The following is a 21,889-nucleotide window of genomic DNA, read 5'->3' on the forward strand; positions in this document are numbered from 1 at the left end:
ATAACTAGGGTATCTTTGCTGAGTCCTATAGCTGTCTTTTCTTTGTTTCCATCCTCTCTGTCTCAGGAAAGGCAATTTCTAAATGTGAATTGTGGCAATGTTTCTATTAAATTTTAGAGCCATAAGAACACATGGATGGTTTTTGCAAGACGGCAGGGGAGTTCTATGTAAAACTTGGATCAGAAGTTCAAAACCCAAACCAGTAGTTTCGGATTTCCCCAAGGGCTACCCGTCTGACATGCATGTCATCCAGGAAAGACCCAACACACATATATATGGAAGGAAAGATAAAAATTTCTCTTCCAACAGGGGCTAGGCTCCTGTGGTTTTCAGTTTAGAAACGAGATTGTGCAATTGTATTCATAAGAAAAAAATCACCAGCACTTTCAGCTTTAGTTTATGCTTAATTTTGTTTTTGAACTGTGACCAGCCAAACTTACGAAGTTATTTTATTTTAATTTTTTTGAAGTTATATTATTTTAAAGCTTCCCTGGTTAGCTAGTCCTTTCTTTGGAGTGCTGAAATGATCATATTTTAAACTTTTTCCTACATTTATTCATGCTACTTGGAATTTAAATGTTAGTGCTCCTTCCTTTATATATTTGGTCATGACTGGTTTTATTTCTCAACAGGTACGTAACTCATTATTTTATCTGCTAACTGTGATTACTTTTCTTTCTTTTGCCGGTTTTGAGAATGTTTAACAATTCTTAAATACTTGATGTTTAACAAATAAATTACTAAGGTAAAATGCAGGATAAATAACAAAAACAAATTTAGTTGCCTTTACAAACTCTTTTTGAGTTCGATCAGGAACTTCTAAATTATTATCAAGTTTTCTCTTTTCCTATAAAATATTGAACAAAATACAATTTATAAACAATATCACCAGCTGGTCAGGGAAAAGAGTAGAATGATCCTTTCTTCTCACCATTTAGTAGGCTCTGTTCTAAATTATTATTTTGAGTTATTTTAGACGGCTATAGAAAGGTCTTTTTTCAGAAAAATGGCAAGTAACTGGGCAGTAGGAATGAATAGCTTCAAAATGTCTATAGCCTTTTACCCCTTCTAAGAATTATCCCTAAGAAAACAGTAAGTATTTTATTATAAAATAAAAGCTTTTCAACACAAAGTGTTTTTTTTTTTTACAATAGAGGAACCTAAAAATCAATTTAAATGTCCAACAGAAATAAATTATATTTAAGCCTATTAAATATTTATTAAAATTTTTTTAAAGTTTATTTTGAGAAAGAGAGAGAGTATGGATGTGGGTGGGGGAGGGATAGAGAGAGAAGGAGAGAGATAATCCCAAGCAGGCTCTGTGCTGTCACTGCAAAGCCTGATGAAGGGCTTGATCCCACAAACTCTGAGATCATTACCTGAGCCAAAATCAAGAGTTGGACACTTAATTGTCTGAGTACCCAGGCACCCCTAAAATATTTTTTGAAGAATAATGACAAGTAAAAAATTAGAGGATATAGTATATATTTTTGTTTAACAAGGCCTATATATAGTTTTTATACATGAATTCAGAATGTGAAAATAAGCCAATATGTTAAAAATTGTCATCTAGTGTATGGTAAGATTACATATAATTTTAAAATGTTTTTCATTTTTCTTGTAGTTTCTATAATTAGTACGTATTATTTTTGTAATAAAAGGCCCAAATTCCTTATTAAAATAGAGTCAATTTGTGGTATTATATTAATAATGAAACTAGTAAAATGATTTTGATATGAAAATTATTTTGACATTTTGAAGGCAACTCAATGCTTTGAGAGCCCTAAGCCTATAATTACATTCTATCTTTTAAGATTTAGAGGATCTTTAGACTTAGAGGGATCTCAAGTCTCTTCTATCTTGAAACTTGATAAGCTATAGAAAATCACTTTTAAAGAGAGATGTTGGAGTTATTAAATGGGTTTGTGAGTGGTTTGTGTTTTAAAATAAGAGAATAAACTTTAGCTAGAATAATTTAAGCAAAGTATAAAACATTTAATTGATGAATACAGATGACTACTTAAAAATTTTTATGGGAGAAGATTCCCAAAGGTATCCTTTAAGAAGCACATTTTCCTAATGCATCTAAATATTTAGAAATAATTGACTTTTAAATATCTTGAAAGGCATACCTACTAGGCAAATCATAGATGTATTCATTCTGGTATAAGAAAATTACCTTGTTGCCTTCCATGGCCATTTTCTACACAATAATATATCTAATAAAAGCTTATTTGTTTTAAATGTCAAATATTACTTGAAATATTTTTACATTATTTCAAAGTTGATTAATTTAGCAAAGAAAGAGAATTTTCCTTTTAAACATGAGCCAGGTTTTGTGTTTGATTTGTGTAATATTCTTAATTACATTTTTCATTTGTTTTTGTCTGTGATTGTCTGTGGCTTTGGTTTAACAATAAGTCATGGTCTTGTGAGGACAGCTATTGTCCTTAGTAATGATTTCAGCTGCAAGTTATACAATACCTGACTAACAGTGACTTAAAAACAATCCTGATTAATTTCTCCCATATAACAAGAAGTCTAGATGTCTCTCTCTCTGTCACGGGCTCAATGGCTCAGTGGCTCAGTGTCACTGTCTCTGCAGTTCTCTTCTCTTCCATCATGGATGCAGATCCTTGCTGCCGCTTTGAGCCCTGTGTATTCGTCATCCATCCAGAGGTTTAGGGCTGGGTGGAGATGAAAGGAAGCTAACTTGGCAGTGGCTATCTCTTGTTCTAAGAGAGTAAAAAGTAGTTCAGAGACCTCTCAAATAGGTATCCTTCTGTGTTATTGCCAGAACCGGGTTACATGGCCAGCCCAACTTCGAGGCAGGTGGAGAAACAGGAAATAGAATTGTTTTCATTGCCTTAGACCATGCATTCATAATGGGGAGGGAGGGACAGGTTGGGGGGTGGGGGAAAGGGTAAGGGTGGGATAGGGTGGTGCTAATGATATCATCCCTAAAGTGGAAGATAAGACTTTTTGGTGGAAAGAAGAGGAAGAGAAAAATCTTACTCTTTTTATGTATAAAGATATACAGATATACACCAATATACATATAATACATAAACAGACATATACATGGTATTAAAATTTCATGGGTGAGGCGATTAGGAAAAAAGTGTCTAAAAATGCTCTGGGGAATGACTGTGAAAAAAAAGGTTGAGAAATACTGGCCTAGACCAAAAATGATCCATTCCTGAGGCTTTGCACATAGTCTTACAAATAAAATTGGATTCTATTACTAATGAAAAAGAAAGGTATAGATATTGAATAGAAAACTAACAATGCCTGCCACAGACAATGTCATAAATTAAAATAATGAACAACTTACACCACCTTGTAATTAAACTGTGAATTCCTTTTTTTAAAAAATATTTATTTTGAGAGTGTGGGGCACAGAGAAGAGAGAAAACCCCAAGCAGGCTCTGCACTGTCAGCACAGGGTCCAACATGGGGCTCGAACAGATGAACTGTGAGATCATGACCTGAGCTGAAATCAAGAGTTGGGCACTTAACCAACTGAGCCACCCAGACGCCCCTGAACTGTGAATTTCTTAAGAGTAGGAACTGTCTTATTCATCTTTGTATATTAATACACCGGGCCCTCAATACATGTATTTTGTAGATTGAATGAAACCTAACATATGTTTTACAGCTGGACCAGTTACCCCCAAACATTAATTTGAACATATCTCCTTACCCAGCAGCCTTCAGCAGCTTCTAATTCCTTACAGGAATGAGGTCCGCCTTCTCATTCTCATTTCCTGCCACTTTCTCAACTATTATCTCAACGTCCCTGCACATTGATCTGCTTGGTCCCTAAACACATCTTTGGTCTCACTCATCTGTGTTTTTAAAAAAAAAAATTTTTTTTTAAATGTATGTTCATTCTTGAGAGAGAAACACACAGAGTGCAAGTGGGGGTGGGGCAGAGAGAGAGGGAGACACAGAATCCAAAGCAGGCTCTAGGCTCTTAGCTGTCAGCACAGAGCCCGACACGGGGCTGGAGCCCACAAACCACGAGATCATGACCTGAACCGAAGTTGGATGCTTAACTGACTAAGCCACCCAGGGCCCCTCACTCATCTGTGTTTTTGCACATGTGGTTCCCTCTCCTGTTACCCATCAAACTCCTTTTCCCTCAAGACTCTATTCGAAGTCCCTTCCTCTGGGAGTCCTGCGGGGGTTCGACTTGCTTGGAAGGCCTTTCCCTCCCTCTCCAACTTTTTCAAACCCTTCCCTTCACAGCCTCATTTAAGTTCAGCACCCCCCACCCTGGTTCTTGACAGTGCCCCCAGCCCACACGTGTTTAAATCCTATTGTGTTTCTGGTCTGTGTCTTTCTGGGGTGTGCCTAATTAAATAATTTGGTGTATGTGATGTCTTTACTTGTTTCCTGACTCAAGCACCTGAATCCTGTCTCCACGAGACATCAAGGAAACTCCTACAGTGTCTGGTGTAGTGCTGTGCATCCAGGAAACAATAAATAAAACTTGGTTGAATAATAGATATAATCGATAAATATCAATAAATAAAATGAGAGCCAATAAGCAGTTGGCAATTCTGTTTCCTCCTGTTCTAAAACCCACTGTATTTGTGTTTTAACATAAGTATACCCAGCATCATTGGGATCCATTCATAAGGAAAAATCTAAAGGCCTTACTTAGGAGCTAGAAGCTCCATGACCCCATCACTTAAACCAAATAAAAACCATACCTGTTTAGAGAACAAATGAGAAAAAAATAGATGTGCAGGGGATATCTGATACATAATTATGCTTATTGGCAAGATTTTTTTTTCTTAATAATGTTAGTTTGGGGGGCACCTGGGTGACTGTCGGTTGGGCCACCAACTCTTGATTTCTGTTCAGGTCGTGATCTCACGGTTTGTGAGTTCAAGCCGCCCAGCGGGCTCTGTGCTGGCAGAGGGATTCTTGGGATTCCCCCTCTCTTGGGATTCTTTCCCTCTCTTCCTCTCTCTCTGCTTCTCCCCTGCTCATGCTTTCTCTCTCTCAAAATAAATAAATTTTTAAAAAAGATTTTTTTAAATGTTATTTTTTAAAGTTTATTTATTTTTGAGAGAGAGCCCATATGTGTATGCAGGCATGTGCAAGCAGGGGAGGGGCAGTGGTGGGGTGGGGGAGAGAAAGAATCCCAAGCAGGTTCCACACTATCAGCACAGAGCCTGACTTGGGGCTTGAACCCTTAAATTATGAGGTCATGATCTCAGTCAGTTGGAGTTAAGCATCCAACTGACTGAACCACCCAGGCACCCCTGAGAAGATGTTTTAATAGGCATTGAGACTTTACCTTTTGGAGGGAAAAATGGCACATTAGGGGAATGAAGAAATTTTTTTTTAAGTTATACTATTTTATTATAAAAATTTAAATACATCTAAGAGTCCCTATGCCAATCACCCAAATTCAACAATTGTTAAGATACTGCCATATTTGTTTCATCCTCTTTCCCCTGTTTGCTGATATAGTTTAAAGTAAATCTCAGATATCATGTCACTTTCCCCACCTATGGTATGCATCTCTAAAATCAAGAGTATTTTCTTACACTACAATGCTGTCATTATCCCACCTAACAAAATTAGTAGTAATCCTTTGGAATTTTCTAAAACCCAATTTATAATCATATTTCCCTGATTGTCTTAAAAATACCTTTTAACAATTGGTTTATTTAATTCAGTAGGCAAACAGAGTTCATCCATTATACAGGTATTATGTCTCTGAAGTATCTTTTTTTAAAAATTTTTTTTTAACGTTTATTTATTTTTGAGACAGAGAGAGACAGAGCATGAACAGGGGAGGGGCAGAGAGAGAGGGAGACACAGAATCTGAAACAGGCTCCAGGCTCTGAGCTGTCAGCACAGAGCCCGATGCGGGGCTCGAACTCCCGGACCGTGAGATCATGACCTGAGCCGAAGTCAGACGCTTAACCAACTGAGCCACCCAGGCGCCCCTGAAGTATCTTTAATATTCATTATTTTTAGTCACACAAATGAACTGATGAAGAAACACATTGGTTGATGTATTGGGGTAATTCTATTAGGCTGACAGTAAGTTGTTATATTGCTCTTATGTAGATGGAAAAACCAAAAGAGGTTTTGTAAATAGGGATGTCATAAATGATTGCTTATAAGATGGCCAATTATGATAGTTCTATTGCTTTGTTTATAATAGATGAAAAAGAAAGAAAATGGAGAGGGATTTTGTCTTTTGGGTTGATTGTGTTTTGTGTGTTGAAGCTGATTCATATGTAAACTGGAGATAATAACATAATAATCCTTACTTTCTAGATTGTGAAGGTCAAATGAAAAGCTAGCGATCTGAGGAAGCTGTGTTTAGCTGTGGTACAGCATTTCTCCAATCTGACTGTGCTTCTGAGTCATCTAGGGCTTTAAAAATAGTTTCTCCGGTTCTTCCCAGACCTACTGAATGAGAATATCCTCATGAAGGTCCGAGAGAAACATTTAAAACAACCTCTCAGGGTAATTGTGATGATGATCAAATATGGGGATCACTGACCTTATCTCCCTGCACCTTGATTGCTTTCTCTACCAATTGTGAATAATGACAAGTCCCAGGGCTAATGGTATGTTACAGAGTTGTGGGTGGATAACAAACACAGCAAATAAACACCAAATGCTTCCTTAACACCTTACTCATGATCAGTATTATTATTTCAGGTGATCCTCTTCCATACATTGGACACTTGACTTTGGGATGGATTAGAATTCCTCAGCACATGTTGTTCCCTGTGTAACATCTAGTATGGTGCCCAGCACACAGTTGGAGGGCAGTACATATTAGAGGAATGAACACATGAATGATATTATTGAGAATTCAGATCAATGACCCTTCAGATTACCCATCCACTGACAATATAGAAAACTAGTAAGCCACCAGTGTTATTCTAATGTAGGAGGTGTCCAGACTTAGATGGGTAAGACCCAAAAAATGGGATTTATGCCCAATAATATGTATCTTCCAATGTCTTACCTTTCTTTATATGCAGTTTTTGTGTCTTGTAAAACTTCCTCTTCTTCCAATCAAAACTGGCTTTGAGGAGACAATGAGACTGGAAACACATTCATATAAATGTGGAAATGGTAAAAAGGGCTTTACCTTCCAAGGATATTCACATTTTACCAAAGCACCAAGCTTCTAAAGAAAGGGTTATTCCAATGGTGGGAGAGATGTTTCAGTAGGGAGGGGACTTCTCATCACCCTGATGTCATGCCACCCCAAGTAGGTAAGTACCTTCTGGTAAGACTGTTCCTTGAAGAGAACATGCTGGATGCCTCCTGTGCCAGCTTGCTGGAAATCCTGAGGGTTGATGTTTTTGCAGGGAATTCTTATCAGCAGGGATGACAGCTGCTGCTATAGATTGGGGAGCTACTTTCTTTGCCATCTTCCTGTGGGAAAGGTTCCCCTGAGCTGTGTCTTCAGTCTCCCAGATTGAAAGTTGTGCTCTGGGGATCTTATCAGATGCTTCTGAACTACAGTCCTTCAAAATGAAGCATCCAGAATACTCAGTTCTGTGCATGAGTAACAGTGACACTGGAATTCAGGCAGGAGAATATCATTAAAGAGATAAGATGAGATACAAACTTTTCATGTGATAGATAAGGGGAGCCCTCATCTCATTATATGCCCAGTGATACAAAAAGGAGGGGTACATGGTTTATCCACTGATGGTTGACTCTATGGTAGTGAAGTTTCTTGGGATCATATTTTAGAAAAATAGCGAGTGTGAGTCTCCTTCTTGATTCCTGATTACACACACACACACACATACACACACATACACCCCTTGGGACAGTCTAGTAAAGCTTCATGGGATATGGAACCCTGAAGAGTTCACTGGGAGATTTTCAAATGTATTCTTACCAGGTAAGCACTTGTAGGGTGATAAAGTAGAAGGAAGCTTTCTGATGGATGTCTGCATACTATTTGTGTTACAAGATATCACATAATGTGCAAGAGAAGAGGTGGTTAGAGGAAGATGGAAATGAGGTTAGGGGATTACCTTCTGGTGCATTTCAGTTGACTTTGGGATTACGGATTTAAAAAGGATGGCGAATGATGATTTCCAGAGTGGTTCCTTTCGGTGTCTTACTATTGTCTCTTGAAACTAATTTCAGGTGGGTTTGTACTACTAAGACAAGACTAGGGTAACCTAGTACATGAAGGTGACTAGAGGATCATCTCCTAAGAAGCTGGATTTATATGAAGAGATAGTAATCAGAAAGAAAATGGTTGGTCATCCATGGAAACAGAAAACAAGCATGTTTGAGAATTGTACTTAGGCAGTGCCCATATGTGCACTGTCGAGAGAGAAAATCTTGGCTAATTGACTTTCTGTATTTTGATCATTTCATTAATCCAAGGTTGATCCTGACCCAGGATGCAGGGCTCCTGTGCCACACTTTCTTAAAAGTGACTATCCAGTGATACTAGCAAATGCTACTTCTACCCAGGAAGGAACTGCAGGACACATTTATATTTTCTTCTACAAAGGATCATGAGCTAATTTTACACCTCCTTGTTGTTGTGACAGAAGCAATATATGTTTATGAAGGAAATTTGGAAACTACAGATAAGCACAGAAAAAGGGAAAAAAATCTATAATTGCACCAATAAGAATATTGTTAACATCTTGATATAGTTAATTACTTTTCATTCTATTTTTATTGAAAAATCAAGGTCATGCTGCACATAGTGTTTTGAACTTTTTAAAAAACGTAACAATATTGTCATATGCCTTTTTCCATATTAAGTATTTTTCTAAAATAGTAAGGAACTCGATCATAAGAATGTATGCCTTTCCCCTCCCCCTTTGATAAGTTATTCTATGTGACAAGTTGTCATATATTTAACAAGTAGAGACAAATGAGGGCAAAAATGAGCAGAAATAAGAAATCAGTGTGTTTTCTGAAAGTCCCTGCTGCTAGAAACAGATTTAGGATCATGCCTTTTGGTTTCAAAGACGTCGATGATAGATGTGTACAGACACGAGAGTTGTCACAAAGGGTGAACATCGAACTCCAGGTAGGAACCATGGATGATCTAGAAAGAGCTGCAAGTCCCTTGCCAAGAGCAGATGATTTTCCAGCAACTCTCTTCCTGCTAGGACTTGTACTAGTTGCTCCTCCATGGACATCTGGTCCTCAGGGTTTGATTATTTTAAGGTTCTAGGCAATGCTTTTATAAGGCTTGAGAATTTTTGTCCTTGGTATGCACATTTGGGAGGGACATTTTGTTTTTGTTTCGTTCAGGAAAGCCCTGAGGATAACTTAGAGAACTGAGGGAGTTTTGGGGGGCTCAAATGACCCTCACCTTTGGGCCTTTGGCCACCCTGGACACCTAGTTGTTCTGCTGCTGAGGTCTGTAAATGGTCTGGGTGCTCTCTCCAGTCTCTGAAAACTCTCTAAGGCACTCAGTGTTTGCAAGTTCTCTCTGTCACAAACTAGGCCAGTGAACTCTAAATTTTCCTGAGACATATTTCCAGGAAAAGAGGTTCAAATTCTGTTTGTATTTTGTGTAAATCCAAGATAGTTGCTGCTGAACACGGTCCTGAAATCAGATAATTGGGGCCCTTTGTGCTTAGCTTGGCCGATGTGCCCATGCTGAGAGGCCTTATGAGCATGCATGCCTCTGGGCCAAGGTTGGAGGGTAGAGGAGGAAGGACGAGCAAAGCAACGTAAAAGGAAAATCCTGGGAACAGGGAAAGATCATCATGGCAAGAACTTTGAGCTATCTGCCCCTTTGTCTTCTTCTCTGGTAACATCTGCTCTCCAAGCACCATATGTTATCAGTGCTTTCATAGAAACGTGAAATATGAGTACTGGTGAGGCCCATTTTAAGTCCAATGCCTAATTTTACAGATGAAAGAAGTTGAAGTCTGGAGATGCTAGCTGGTGTGAGCAAGGTCACATAGTTAGTGGTACAGCCAGGATTTGAGCCTGACTCATAGTCCAGGGCTCTGTCTGCTGCAAGCAGCCTCTACATACAACACAGTGAGAAAAAGTCTAAGTCCCCACACTGATTCTCCATTTATATTTAGTATACACTTATGTCTTCAGATTGATCCATAGCTGAGGAAGAACTGCTTAGTCCTCTACTAAAGGTATTTAGAATCAGGCAACTCAAAACCTGCTGATAAGGACAAAGTTTCATGATATATTATTGGGTGAGAAGAGCAGCAGGGAGTATAGTATAGTAGACTGTAGTTTGCATATTAAAAAAAGAATGTGTCTATAGAATAATTACACATATGCATTCATGCATGTGTGCAGGTGAATACCTGTCGTAATTTAATAGTTTTGGAAAAATGCACGAGAAACGTAATACACTGGTTGCCTCTGGGAAAATGGCCCAGGGCCATGGAGGGCAGGCATAGGAGGGAGACATATTTTTCACTTTTGTACTCTTTGAATTTTACTACAGGCATGTATTAACTGTTCAAAAAAGTAAAATGTAAACACATTTAAAGATGACATGTGAGCTCAAATAAGGGAAAAGCTAATGCTTAGTGGGAGTTTCTGGAAGCCTTTATGGAGAGGTGGCATTTGAGCTGGGCTCTGGGTCAGGTAGAACTTGACCAGGAAAAGTCAGAACAGGAGAGATCATATTTTAGGAGATGAGAACAGGATGCTTAAGGTTATTGAGGCAGGGAAGGCAGGAAGAGTTTGGGGGATGCTACATAGTCTGGAGAGATTACAGAAATGGCTAGGGGACATGGTGATAGTGACAAGGAAAAAGGTAATGAGAGAGAGACGGCTGGATGGAGGTTATTTTATACTTAATGTGGAGTAAATTGGCCCCAGGGTCCCTCCTCACCTCACCTCCCACCTGTGTTTCAGCCACAAAAGTCAACTGTCTACACTCCAAACGCACAGACCTTTCCCACATGCATAACTGGGCAACAGCTACTTCCTCTGTGTGGTTCAGGTCTTCCCATCCTATTTTCTTTGCCTCCTCCAAGACCATTTCAAATGTCACTCCTCTCCATTCCCTCCATCCTCACCACCCTCGAGGATGTAAGTGCTCTGTCCTCAGTCTCTCTTGGCATTTTGAATTTACCTTTATTATAGCACTTGTCCACTTAAGTTTTAATTTTTCTGTGGGATGAAGCTGAGCATGAGGTCGTTTGTATGCAGGATGTTGCTTCTTTTCTCTCTAATGTAGGATTTTATTCTCTAAGGTCTCAGTTTTATGGGACCTTAGTATGATGAAGCACAGCCATAGCATTCTGCCTTTGCATGGCTAACACATTACTTTTTTCCATGAAGTCATTTCTTCTATAGAGAAAAAAAAAGGGAGGGTCAGAGACGTTATTAACTAAGTAAGAAAAAATTTTTTTAAAAAAACCTCTAGGCCTAAACGATATTAACATTTTCTTTATTATCTTTGGCCCCAGTAGGCTCTTTAAAAGTAGCCAGTTTAAAGGCAATTAAAGGCAGATATCCTGTCATTTTTTTCAGACTTCTGTGAATTTGGAACTTAATGTTAATAGAACATTATATATGCATAAGTGATGAATTGAACAGGTGAAAAAGAATTTTGCTCTGGAGTATCCTGACAGTTTCAGGGTCATTATAAGCTTGTTTCTCCCATTGTCTGTAAGTCCTTGATCAGAACTTGAGCATCTAGGGGGATATTTAATCCTGCTATTATATATTATGTCTGCAATATAATTCATATAAAAGTGCATGCATCTGTATTACAAAAGGGGATTTAAAACACTTTGGAAAAGCTATACAAACTTGTGTTCTTAGGTTATTCCTCTTTGTTCCTTTTCTCCCTTAGATAATTAAGGAATAGCTGCTCTTTGTCTATGGAGGGTCATGTATAACAGGAGCTGAGAATTCATGGCAAGCCGGGGTTTGCTCCTTGTTGCACAGATACCTTGTCGCTGCCTAGACCAATGCCCTTCTGAGCATTCTGGGCATTTAGGGGCACCAGAACAAGCTTGTACATTTACTTTTCTGCATAAATGGGACCCTTTACCAAATTATTCAACTGTTTGCTTTTTTCAGTTACGAACGTATCATAGGCCTCCTTCTCAATACATACAGGATGACCTAATTCTTTTTAATGCTGTATTGGATTGCGCTGCATGGATATGGCAGAATTAACTTAACCACTGCCTTTTGATTGTTCAGTTATTCCCAGTTCTTTTCTTGCTGTTATGAATAATGCATCAGTGCAAGTTCTTGCACATATGTCTTGACTACTTGTATAGGTACAACAGGATAGTGTATTCAAAGAATTGGAATTGCCAGGTTCAAAGGTATATATGTGTTTAAAATTTTGGTCGCCAGTGGCAGGGCATACCAAAGGCAGGGTGGTGGAAGGGGTCTACCCCAGGGGCAGGTAATAAGAGAGATCATCACCTGTAGAGAATTTAAAAACAGCAATAAAACCAGTGTAGCTCTGAACTTAATTATCATGATGCGCTGGCAGTGATAGAGTCAGAGTAAGTTCTTAGGGGTGTGTATGGAGTCCACTAGGCAGATTGCGATTCTCACTTTTATGGCAGTACGTAATCCTGAGTTTACATAGTAGATGAGGAGTAAAGAATGATTGCACAATGATTACAGAGACTCTGAAATAGTACTTGGCTTACTTCAATTGTGTCATTCTATGTGACCTCTTGGAGTTTTGTGTTTAAATTTAAAGCAGTGAGGCAGAGCACAAACTGCAAAGTATAATATTTTTGATCAAGAAGTGCAAGTTTTAGGGGCATCTGGGTGGCTCAGTAAGTTAAACGTCCAACTCTTGATTTCGGCTCTGGTCCTGATCTCATGGTTTGTAGGACTGAACCCTGCACCAGGCTCTGTGCTGACAGCACGGAGCCTGCTTGGGAGTCTCTCTCTCTCTCTCTCTCTGCCCCTCTCCTGCTCACTCTCTCTCTCTCTCTCTCTCAAAAATAAATAAATAATAAAATAAAAATAATAAATAATAAAATATTAAATAATAATAATAATAAATAATTATATTTATTTTTTAATATATTAAATATATAAATATTATAAATATATATTTATAAATATATATAAATATATATAATATAAATATAAAATATATATAATATATATAATATATATAATATATATATAATATAAAAATATATATAAAATATAAATATAAATATATATAAATATATATAAATATATAAAAATATATAAATATATAAATATTAAAAATATATTTATATATTTATTTATAATAATAAATAAATAAATAATAAATAATAATAAATAAATAAATAAAAATAAACAAATAATAAAAAATATTATTTAAAAAAATAAATGCAAGTTTTTCCTCATACATGAAACACTTCACTGCATTTGAATAATTTAAAAATTGAAATAGGTTTTTCTTTGAATTGTTACTTGTGTTAAAGCTGAAGAATGGATCAAGAAAATAATGATTGTTCCTAACTCTTACACATTATTACTGACACCAATTTTGTCATATAGACTAGAGGGATCAGCCTCACATGACGAATAGCTTGAGCAGGCACTGGATCCTGTCAGGTCGTCCTCCACAAAGGTATCACTCTTTGGCACACCTCCCAATGGTGAGAATGCCCGCTTAAGGGAGAAATCTTTCAAATGTTGTTAGAAATCAGGATTGTAGTAAGAAAGAAATCATTTACCAGCTGAAAAGTGTTTTGCCAGCTCTTTCTCCTCCTCTTTTACCTTTATTTTAGGATTATGTCTTAGTCTGTTTAGGCTGCTGTGACAAAATACCACAGTATTTTATTTCTTGCAGTTTTGGAGGCCTGGAAGTCCAAGATCCTGGTGGTAGCAGGCTTGGTGTCTGGTGAGGTCCTGCTTCCTAGCTCATAGAGAGCACTGTCTCACTGTGTCCTCACATGGTGGAAGGGGTGAGGGAACTCTCTGGGGTCTCTTTTATAAGGGCATTAATCCATTCATGAGGGCCCCAACCTCATGACCTATCACCTCCAAAGTCTCTACTTCCTAATACCATCACCTTGGGGTTTAGATTTCAGTATAGGAGTTATAGGGAGGCACAAACATTCAGACCATAGAAGATTGCTTTGTTTCATCAAAACTGCAGTGGTAGGTAGGCTTACCCCAAATTAGACGCAGTGGGAGGGGAAGTACACAGCACTATGAGTGGGCTCAGGGGCCAGACCACCAGGTTCCAGTGCCTGCAGCCCTCCTTACTGGCTTGTCATCTTGGGCAAATTACTTTATTTCTCTGTGCCTTGGTTTCCCCAGCTGTAAAATGTGAGAACAAAGGTATTAACCATATAGTGTTTCATGATTGATGGGCTAATTTTCATAAAGCATGTCAAATAGTGTCTGGCTGTTGTTAAGTACCACATGAGTATTTATTGGTATCCTTTTCTACAAAGAGTCAGACACCCCACTAAGCACGGGAGATAGATTCTTTTTAATCACCTTAAAAATCCTAGGAACTATGCATCAACATCCATATTTTGTTCTTCTGGTTATGCGATTTGCCTAAGGATACTGCTAATCAGCAATGGGGATGAGAATCTGAGACCCTGACTGCAATCTCACCTCTTTACAAACAATTAAAAATCAGCAATTTCTTCTATTGAACCTGAAACTAAATCATCTTCACTTCATTCCATGCTCTTGGCTAAATACTCAGAACAAAATACCTTGACTTCTTTTATAGTTTTAGCAATTTGTAAGTTAAGGGTTTATCCTAATTCTAGAGAATTAGAATTAGTGGTTGCCCCTAAAGAGAGATGATCTATCTCGAAGGAAGTTAATGAGAAGGGGAACATCTGTTTAAAAAGGATGTTTATATTAAAACCGGGAGCTATTTGTTGAGTAAAAAGCCACTGATTTGGAATATCTACCTATAAGCCGTCTATATGCACTTTGCATTTAAAATACTGGGGTGCATGAGTGTCTCTGTCCGTTAAGCTTCCGACTTCCGCTCAGGTCATGATTTCACAGTTCCTGGGTTCAAGTCCCACATTGGGCTCTGTGCTAACAGCTCAGAGCCTGGAGCCTGTTTCAGATTCTGTGTGTGTGTCTCTCTCTCTGCCCCTTGTGCTCTGTGTCTCTGTCTCTCAAAAATAAACATTAAAAAATTTTTTTTAATATTAAGGAAATTAAGTATGGGCTGTAAAATGCAGACATCATATATATGTGTGAACTGAAACAGTGCTGAGTCAGCTGATCCAAGTTTCCGGGCCTCGAGTCAGCCACCAGGGGCTAAACCACTGTTCTCAGCCTTGGCTTCCTCATGGGGGAAATGAGTGGGTTGAACTAGATGACCTTTTGAGCATCTAATCATGCTAAGTTTCTTTATCCATCAGGGGATATGTTACTTTACATTTTGTTTAGTGGTTACCCAATGATGGGGGAGTGCCAGGAATTTAGGGGAATTCCCAGAATACATGGGCACAAAATATATTTTAAAAAGTTTGCAAGCTTACTTAATCAAAAGGATTAATATCTAAAGAGATATTAAGACATTGTTAAGAAATAATGGCTACCTTGCTAGAGAAGTTGGTAAAACAGACGACTTCTAGAAGAAAAAGTAGAAGTGGTCGACAAACACATGAGCGAATTTTTATTTTTACTGGTCATATATGAAATGCAAATGAGAACAAATCAAATCGGCCAATGCTCTGCCCAGTGGCAGTTGGTAGTGTGATGAAATGAATACTCTCATACACTGCTTATGGAGTTTCATTGGCTGATTTTTTCTCTCTTTCGTTTCAGTAGTTGCACTCATATCTATTTATACTAAAGAAATAATTGTGTATTTATACAAATTTATTTTTAGAATGTTCACCCAGTGTTATTACAGTAAAAATCAGAAGCAGTTTAAACGTCTAACAACAGGCAATTGATTAAATAAGCAATGCTACATTCATATAATGAAACATTATGTAGTCATTAGAATATGTTTGGAGAATCTTAATGATACAGGAAATATTTATGATGTAGATATTAAATTTAAAAAGCAAGATACTAAGCTCCATATAAAGTATGGCATTAGTTTCAGAAGAAAAAAAAAGATGCACTGAAAAAAAGAAACAGGAAAAGGTACGCTAATATCGTGTAGCTTTTGGTTCTAGTTGGCAGTTGGTTTTTTTCCTTTTCTCCTTTGGGTCTTTTAGATGATTCAGTATTTTGAAATGTTCTAGAACGTGTATGTACTACTCAGAAAACAAAACAAAACAAAAAAACGGCCTACAGAAAGGATCCAGAAAAAATGAGGAGAGAAGTTAGAGTGAGGCCATCTCCAGTCTGATTGGATCAGCAAAGAAAAAGAGAACTGCTGGTCACCACCCATGGCTTGGCTATGTGTGTTCAGTTACGGTAGTGGAGGTGCCAGCACTGGGGTGCTGGGGAAACCCTGGGGTGTGATGGTTTTCTTCATCATAGATGCTGCTTTAGAGCTGGGAGGTCTTGGGCTTGGCGGAGGTCTATCCAGATGTCATGCAGAATTCATATTTTCACAGTAAGTAAACATCCGAAAGAGAGCTACTTAGGTCCAAGGGGAGAACATAACATCCTAAAGCCTAAACTTCCCATTGCCTGCCCCCTCACCTTTGCAGACAAAAAAGACTCCCAGGGCAGACGGTCTCCCTGACTCTCAGAGTCACTTTGGTTTGGGATCTGGTTTTGTGTGGGTAATACATTTTCACTCTTGAGTTTCTTTCAAATTTTCATTATGACTTTTTTGCTTTTTTGCAAAGAGCTAATTCTGCAGAATTGGGGTAAGGAAGACCAAAGGAAGTCGGAGACTGTAATTACGCTGTTTAGAAAGTTAAGACTTCAGGTAATCTCAAAGTAACTTCAAGAGTATCCTTTGGGTAGTGTATTTTCCAGAAGTTGCCCTTACTTCTCAGGGACAGATGATGATATATTGAGATGCAGGTAGAGCTTGTACTTGAAGCTAACGTTTTTCTTTTAAAGACTTGCCTGGGAATCCTAATCCAGGGCCATGGCTTTTCCTCCTCTAGATCTATCCTAAAGGGAGGCGGGCTCCAAGCCTTTGCTCTGTCTACCTTTATGTCACTTGTTATTTGATGCACCAACATTCTTTAAAATACTTGAAAAAGCCATTGTAGCATAAACTGTACTTTTTAATTTTGGGTGATACTTTTTTTGCATTTTCTCTGTAACTAAAGATGAGAATAAAACTACAGCTTGGACAAAATGCTATAGAAAATAAAAGATTCCACCGTTTAAAACTTCCATCATAAAATTTTTGAAAATACATTAAAGTAGAGAAAATAGACTAACACACCTGCCATGTAACCATCATTCAACAGCTGTCAACATTTTCCCACTCTTATTTCATCCATCATCCTTACTTCTTGTTGTTGTTGTCTTTTATGGAATAGTCTAAAATCCCAGACAACATATTCAATTCACCTGTCAGATAAGGACTTTAAAAATATGTATGACCACAATATGATTATCGCCTAACAAAATTAGCAGTAGTTCCTTAATGTCCTCTAATACCCAGGCCATATTCAAACTTCTTTGAACATATAAAAAACAGAAAAAAGGACTTAAAAACTCTTGTGAGCAAGAAGAAGAGAGATAGGCTTGAGACAGTAAGAGAAGGTTAAATTACTCAGTTTTGCTTGTCTTCTCTCCAAGATAGACCTTTAAAAAGGAACCAGAAGCCATTCCTAGAAGTAATGTTCAACAATTTAAACTGTCTAGATAAAGAAAAGTTTTGTCTTTGGACGCTGATGGGGACCCAGAGAAATTCTCTATAGCCTCAAGGGAACTCAGATCAGCCTTTTCTTTCCCTTCCAAGCCAAATTTAAAAAAGAAAACCATATAGGGGCGCCGAGGTGGCTCAGTCAGTTAAGCATCTGACTCTTGATTTAGGTTTAGGTCATGATCTCACAGTCTGTGAGATAGAGCCCTGTGTCGGGTTCTGTGCTGATAGTGTGGAGCCTATTTGAGATTAATTTTCTCCCTCTCTCTCTCTCTACCTCTATCTCAGAATAAATAAATAAACTTAACAAACAAACACCAAAGTCATACATACAAAACACTTCAAAATTGCTCAAGTAACACAAGCATATTGTGGAAATGTTTTACGGTGCACATAAACAAGGACCAGAAAATGAGAGTCCTACAATCCTAGGACTGCAGACAATCTACCTTACCATGTTGTTATATAGTGTTCTGGAATTTTCATACCTGTGGAATCATGCTGTATATATCGTTTTTAAATCTGCTTCTCCCCCCCCCCCCCACCCCATTCAACTTAGGAAGACTTTTCCTTGGCCAGTCAACATACTTGCGCACTGCTATTTTAAAGGATATTGATGAATTAGCTTATTCATCCAAGAACCGCCTGTTCCTACATAATTCTCCCCCATTATAAACTACGTAGACAAGAACATGTGTGTAACTGAATATTTCACCCCAAAGTTCATGGAAGTGTAAGAACTATTCTTCTGCCATCACTTGTTCCCTTCCCAGTCGTTCTCATCCCTTGTGATGTGGCCACAGCCCCCTGGGCTCTCTGGAAATCTCTCTGGCTTATCAGCAGGCACCGTCATCTGAAATACCGAACTCTTCCTGGTCTCAGAGACCTGTTTGCCAATGGCTTCCCCCCAGGCCCCCAGGCCTGGGGCTTCAGAGTCTTCTCACTGTGGGCCTGGGTGTGTCAGTTCTGCCTCAGGGATGTGCTGGGGTGTCTCTCCTCCTTTCTGGCCTCCTAGCTCTACATGCCCGAAGTTTCTTTCTTTCACTGGTCATGTTTCTCTTTCTCTTTCATCTTTGTGCATCTCAACTCAATTGTTTTAAGGGTCATGTTCTAATATCCTGGCCTCTACAAAGCCTTTCTGGATTCCTGCCCATTGTAAGCAGCACTTTTTCCTTTGTTGGCATCTGGCCCTTCTTTAGGCACTGTTGAGGTTTATGGCTTGTACTGCCTAATTTAGATTCTAAGTTTTGTGAGGGCAAGGGATGTGTGTTATTCAATTTAGAATCTGCCCCATTGTATGGCACAATGCCCGACACGTAATGGGTACTCGAAGTCTAGTGAATAGGTACTATTTAAATCAAAAGAGAATGGATTAGTAAGAGTATATGTGCAAAAAGCCCCAGGGATTTTAGTTGGCTACAGAGCTCATAGTACATGCTGTTGGTGCTGACAGGCCTGAAACAATTTTGGATTATATGAAAACAAATACAGGAGCATTTCCCATAATTCCCTCTGCTGTCCTCTCCTCTCTCCCCACCTAGCAACCCACAGGGCAGCCTCCTGGAACTACTTTCCACTTCCCCAAACCAGACATGTACTTTCATGCTGCTGGGCCTTTGTACGTGCTTCCCTCCCTCCTTCCCATGCCCTTTCTTCTTCTTTGTCAAAATCTTATTCATCCTACACATCAGATGTCACCTTTGAAACATAGGGTTTCTTTCTCACCACTCTTTTCTCCCACCTCCAGAGAATTAATTGCTCCTTCTTCCGGGTTTTATAGAACTGGTTCATATTAACATCATCACAGCAGTTACTATTTGTGAGTGCTTATTTTGTTCCAGGCAATGTTTTAGGCTCATGATGTATACTAGTTATAATAATCTTACAACAACCCTCCTAGGTCAATAACTATAACAGTAGATACTTCTATAGTACTCACTCTGTGCCAGGTACCACGTTGTGTGCTTTGCCTTCACTAACCCATTTAATCCCATACAACAACCTTTGTTAGGTAGATACTCTCACTGTTGCCTATTTACAACTGAAGAAACTAAGGCTTAGAGGGATTAAGTAACTTTCAGGAGATCACACAGCCAGTAGATAGTGGAGCCGGGAGGCAATATGTTTCCCAAATCCATACTCTTAGTCATTATGCTATACTGCCTCTATTGAGAAAGGAACTAAAGCTCAGAGAAATTAAGTAATTTCCCCTAAGCCACACAGTAAGTTTCAGATGTTGGAGCCAAACTCAAGCTTGCCTGACCCCAGAGTCTTCTTCTTCTTCTTCTTCTTACTTGTCTTGCTCTTTTCTTAACTCTGAACTGCCTCTCTTTATAGCAAAGGTTGTCAAACTTTTTCTGTAAAGGACCGAATAGTAAATAATTTAGGCCTTGTGAGCCATAAGGTCTCTGTTGCAACTTTATGTTGTAGCAAGAGAGCAGTCATAGACCATACATAAATGAAAGAGCATGACTGTGTTCCAATAAAATGTTATTTATGGACACTGAAGTTTGATTTTCATATAATTTTCACATGTCATGAAATAATCTTTTGATTTTTTTTAATCGTTAAAAAATGTAAAAACCATTCTTAATTCATGGGTCATACAAAAACAGATGGTGGGTTTGACCTGCAGGGGAGCCATAGTTTGACAGTCTTGTTTGAAGGCAACATCACATCATAGGGTGGTTACATATGCATGTATCTGCCTCTTTGCTCACTCTTTCCTCAAACAATTCAAACTGGGCCCCAAACATGCATGCCCAATTGAGAAAATAGGAGTCCTTTGGTAAACGGTTCCTTAGACATTAGGAGAGCATGTGACCTTCTTTGAGTGTGCCCCATGTGGATTGCACACCGAGTTCCAAGCAGTTTTTCAGAATATGCCTTCTATTACTTTGAGAAAAGCCATTAACTACATTTTCCCACCTCTGTAGTTTTGAGATGAGGTTCTGGTGTTCCCTAATGGTGCTCCGGGCAGCTGGCTGGCTGGCTGGCCTTGTGCTTTACTTGGATCAAGCTGAGAACTCTAGACCAGTGGTGGCAATCTGATTATTGTGCTCCTGGGGATGGAAGAGACCAGTCTGGGCAGGGTGGCTGGAACAGAGGAGAGGAAGGGTGCTATGCTCCCTGCTTGGCCTGAGGGTCAGAGGAGCAGGGCTCTTGGCTCTTGGCTTTGAGGCTCAGGAAACTGAGATAATGGGAAGTCTTAGTGCTTGATGGTGCTCCGTTTTAACTCAGTTATGGTGAGATGGAATAGGGTTTAGGCTTAGACACGTAAATACTGCTTAGAAACTTGACTTTGGAGAACAAGTGTTAAAAGTTGCAAACCAGGTGCCTGGGTGGTGGCTTAGTCAGTTAAGCGTCTGACTCCTGATTTTGGCTCAGGTTATGATCTCGTGGTTCATGGGATAGAGCCCCACATTGGGCTCCATGTTGACAGTGCAGAGTCTGCTTGAGATTCTCTCTCTCCTTCTCTCTGCCCCTCCCTTGCTCTCTCTTTCTTTCTCTCAAAATAAATAAATAAGCTTTAAAAAAAAACCTTGCAAACCAGCATCTTGCAAGCAAAGTTTCAGAAAAAAATCCGTTTGAGACAGATGATCTTTGTATCAAAATAAACCGAGGCGTGCCTGGCTGGCTTAGTCGGTAGAGCATGCAATTCTTGATCTCGAGGTTGTAAATTTGAGCCTACATTGGGTGTAGAGATTACTTAAAAATAAAATCTTAAAAAAAAAAAAAAAACGATTTTCTTCTGTGATTTTTAAGGGGAATTTAATCATTATTTGTAACAATTAGAAACATGCCAAGGGGAATTACTAATGCAGGGCTGAGAATGAGTGAAACGAACTCTCGCAAGATAAGACTTAAGATAAAATACTACTTGAAAAGATGTTCATTGCAAAGGCAGTGACCTTATTTTAAAATATACTTTTTCTTGAAGTTTAACCTACATACAGAGAAATGAACACATTGTAGATCTACAGCTTGATGAATTTTCACAAAGTGAACACACTTGGGCAACTAGCTTCCACATCAAAACACAGCACACTTGTAAAATACCAAACTGGTTCATTTGTAGGATGAGAATAGGGATCTGATTGGAAGAGGTGGCTAAAGACAAGTGTCTTGAAACTGGGTTTTGTAGAAAGCATAGTTTTATCTGAGATCCTTTGG

Source organism: Panthera onca, chromosome B1, assembly GCF_046562875.1.
Source record: "Panthera onca isolate mPanOnc1 chromosome B1, mPanOnc1 haplotype 2, whole genome shotgun sequence".
NCBI classification, from domain to species: Eukaryota; Metazoa; Chordata; class Mammalia; order Carnivora; family Felidae; genus Panthera; species Panthera onca.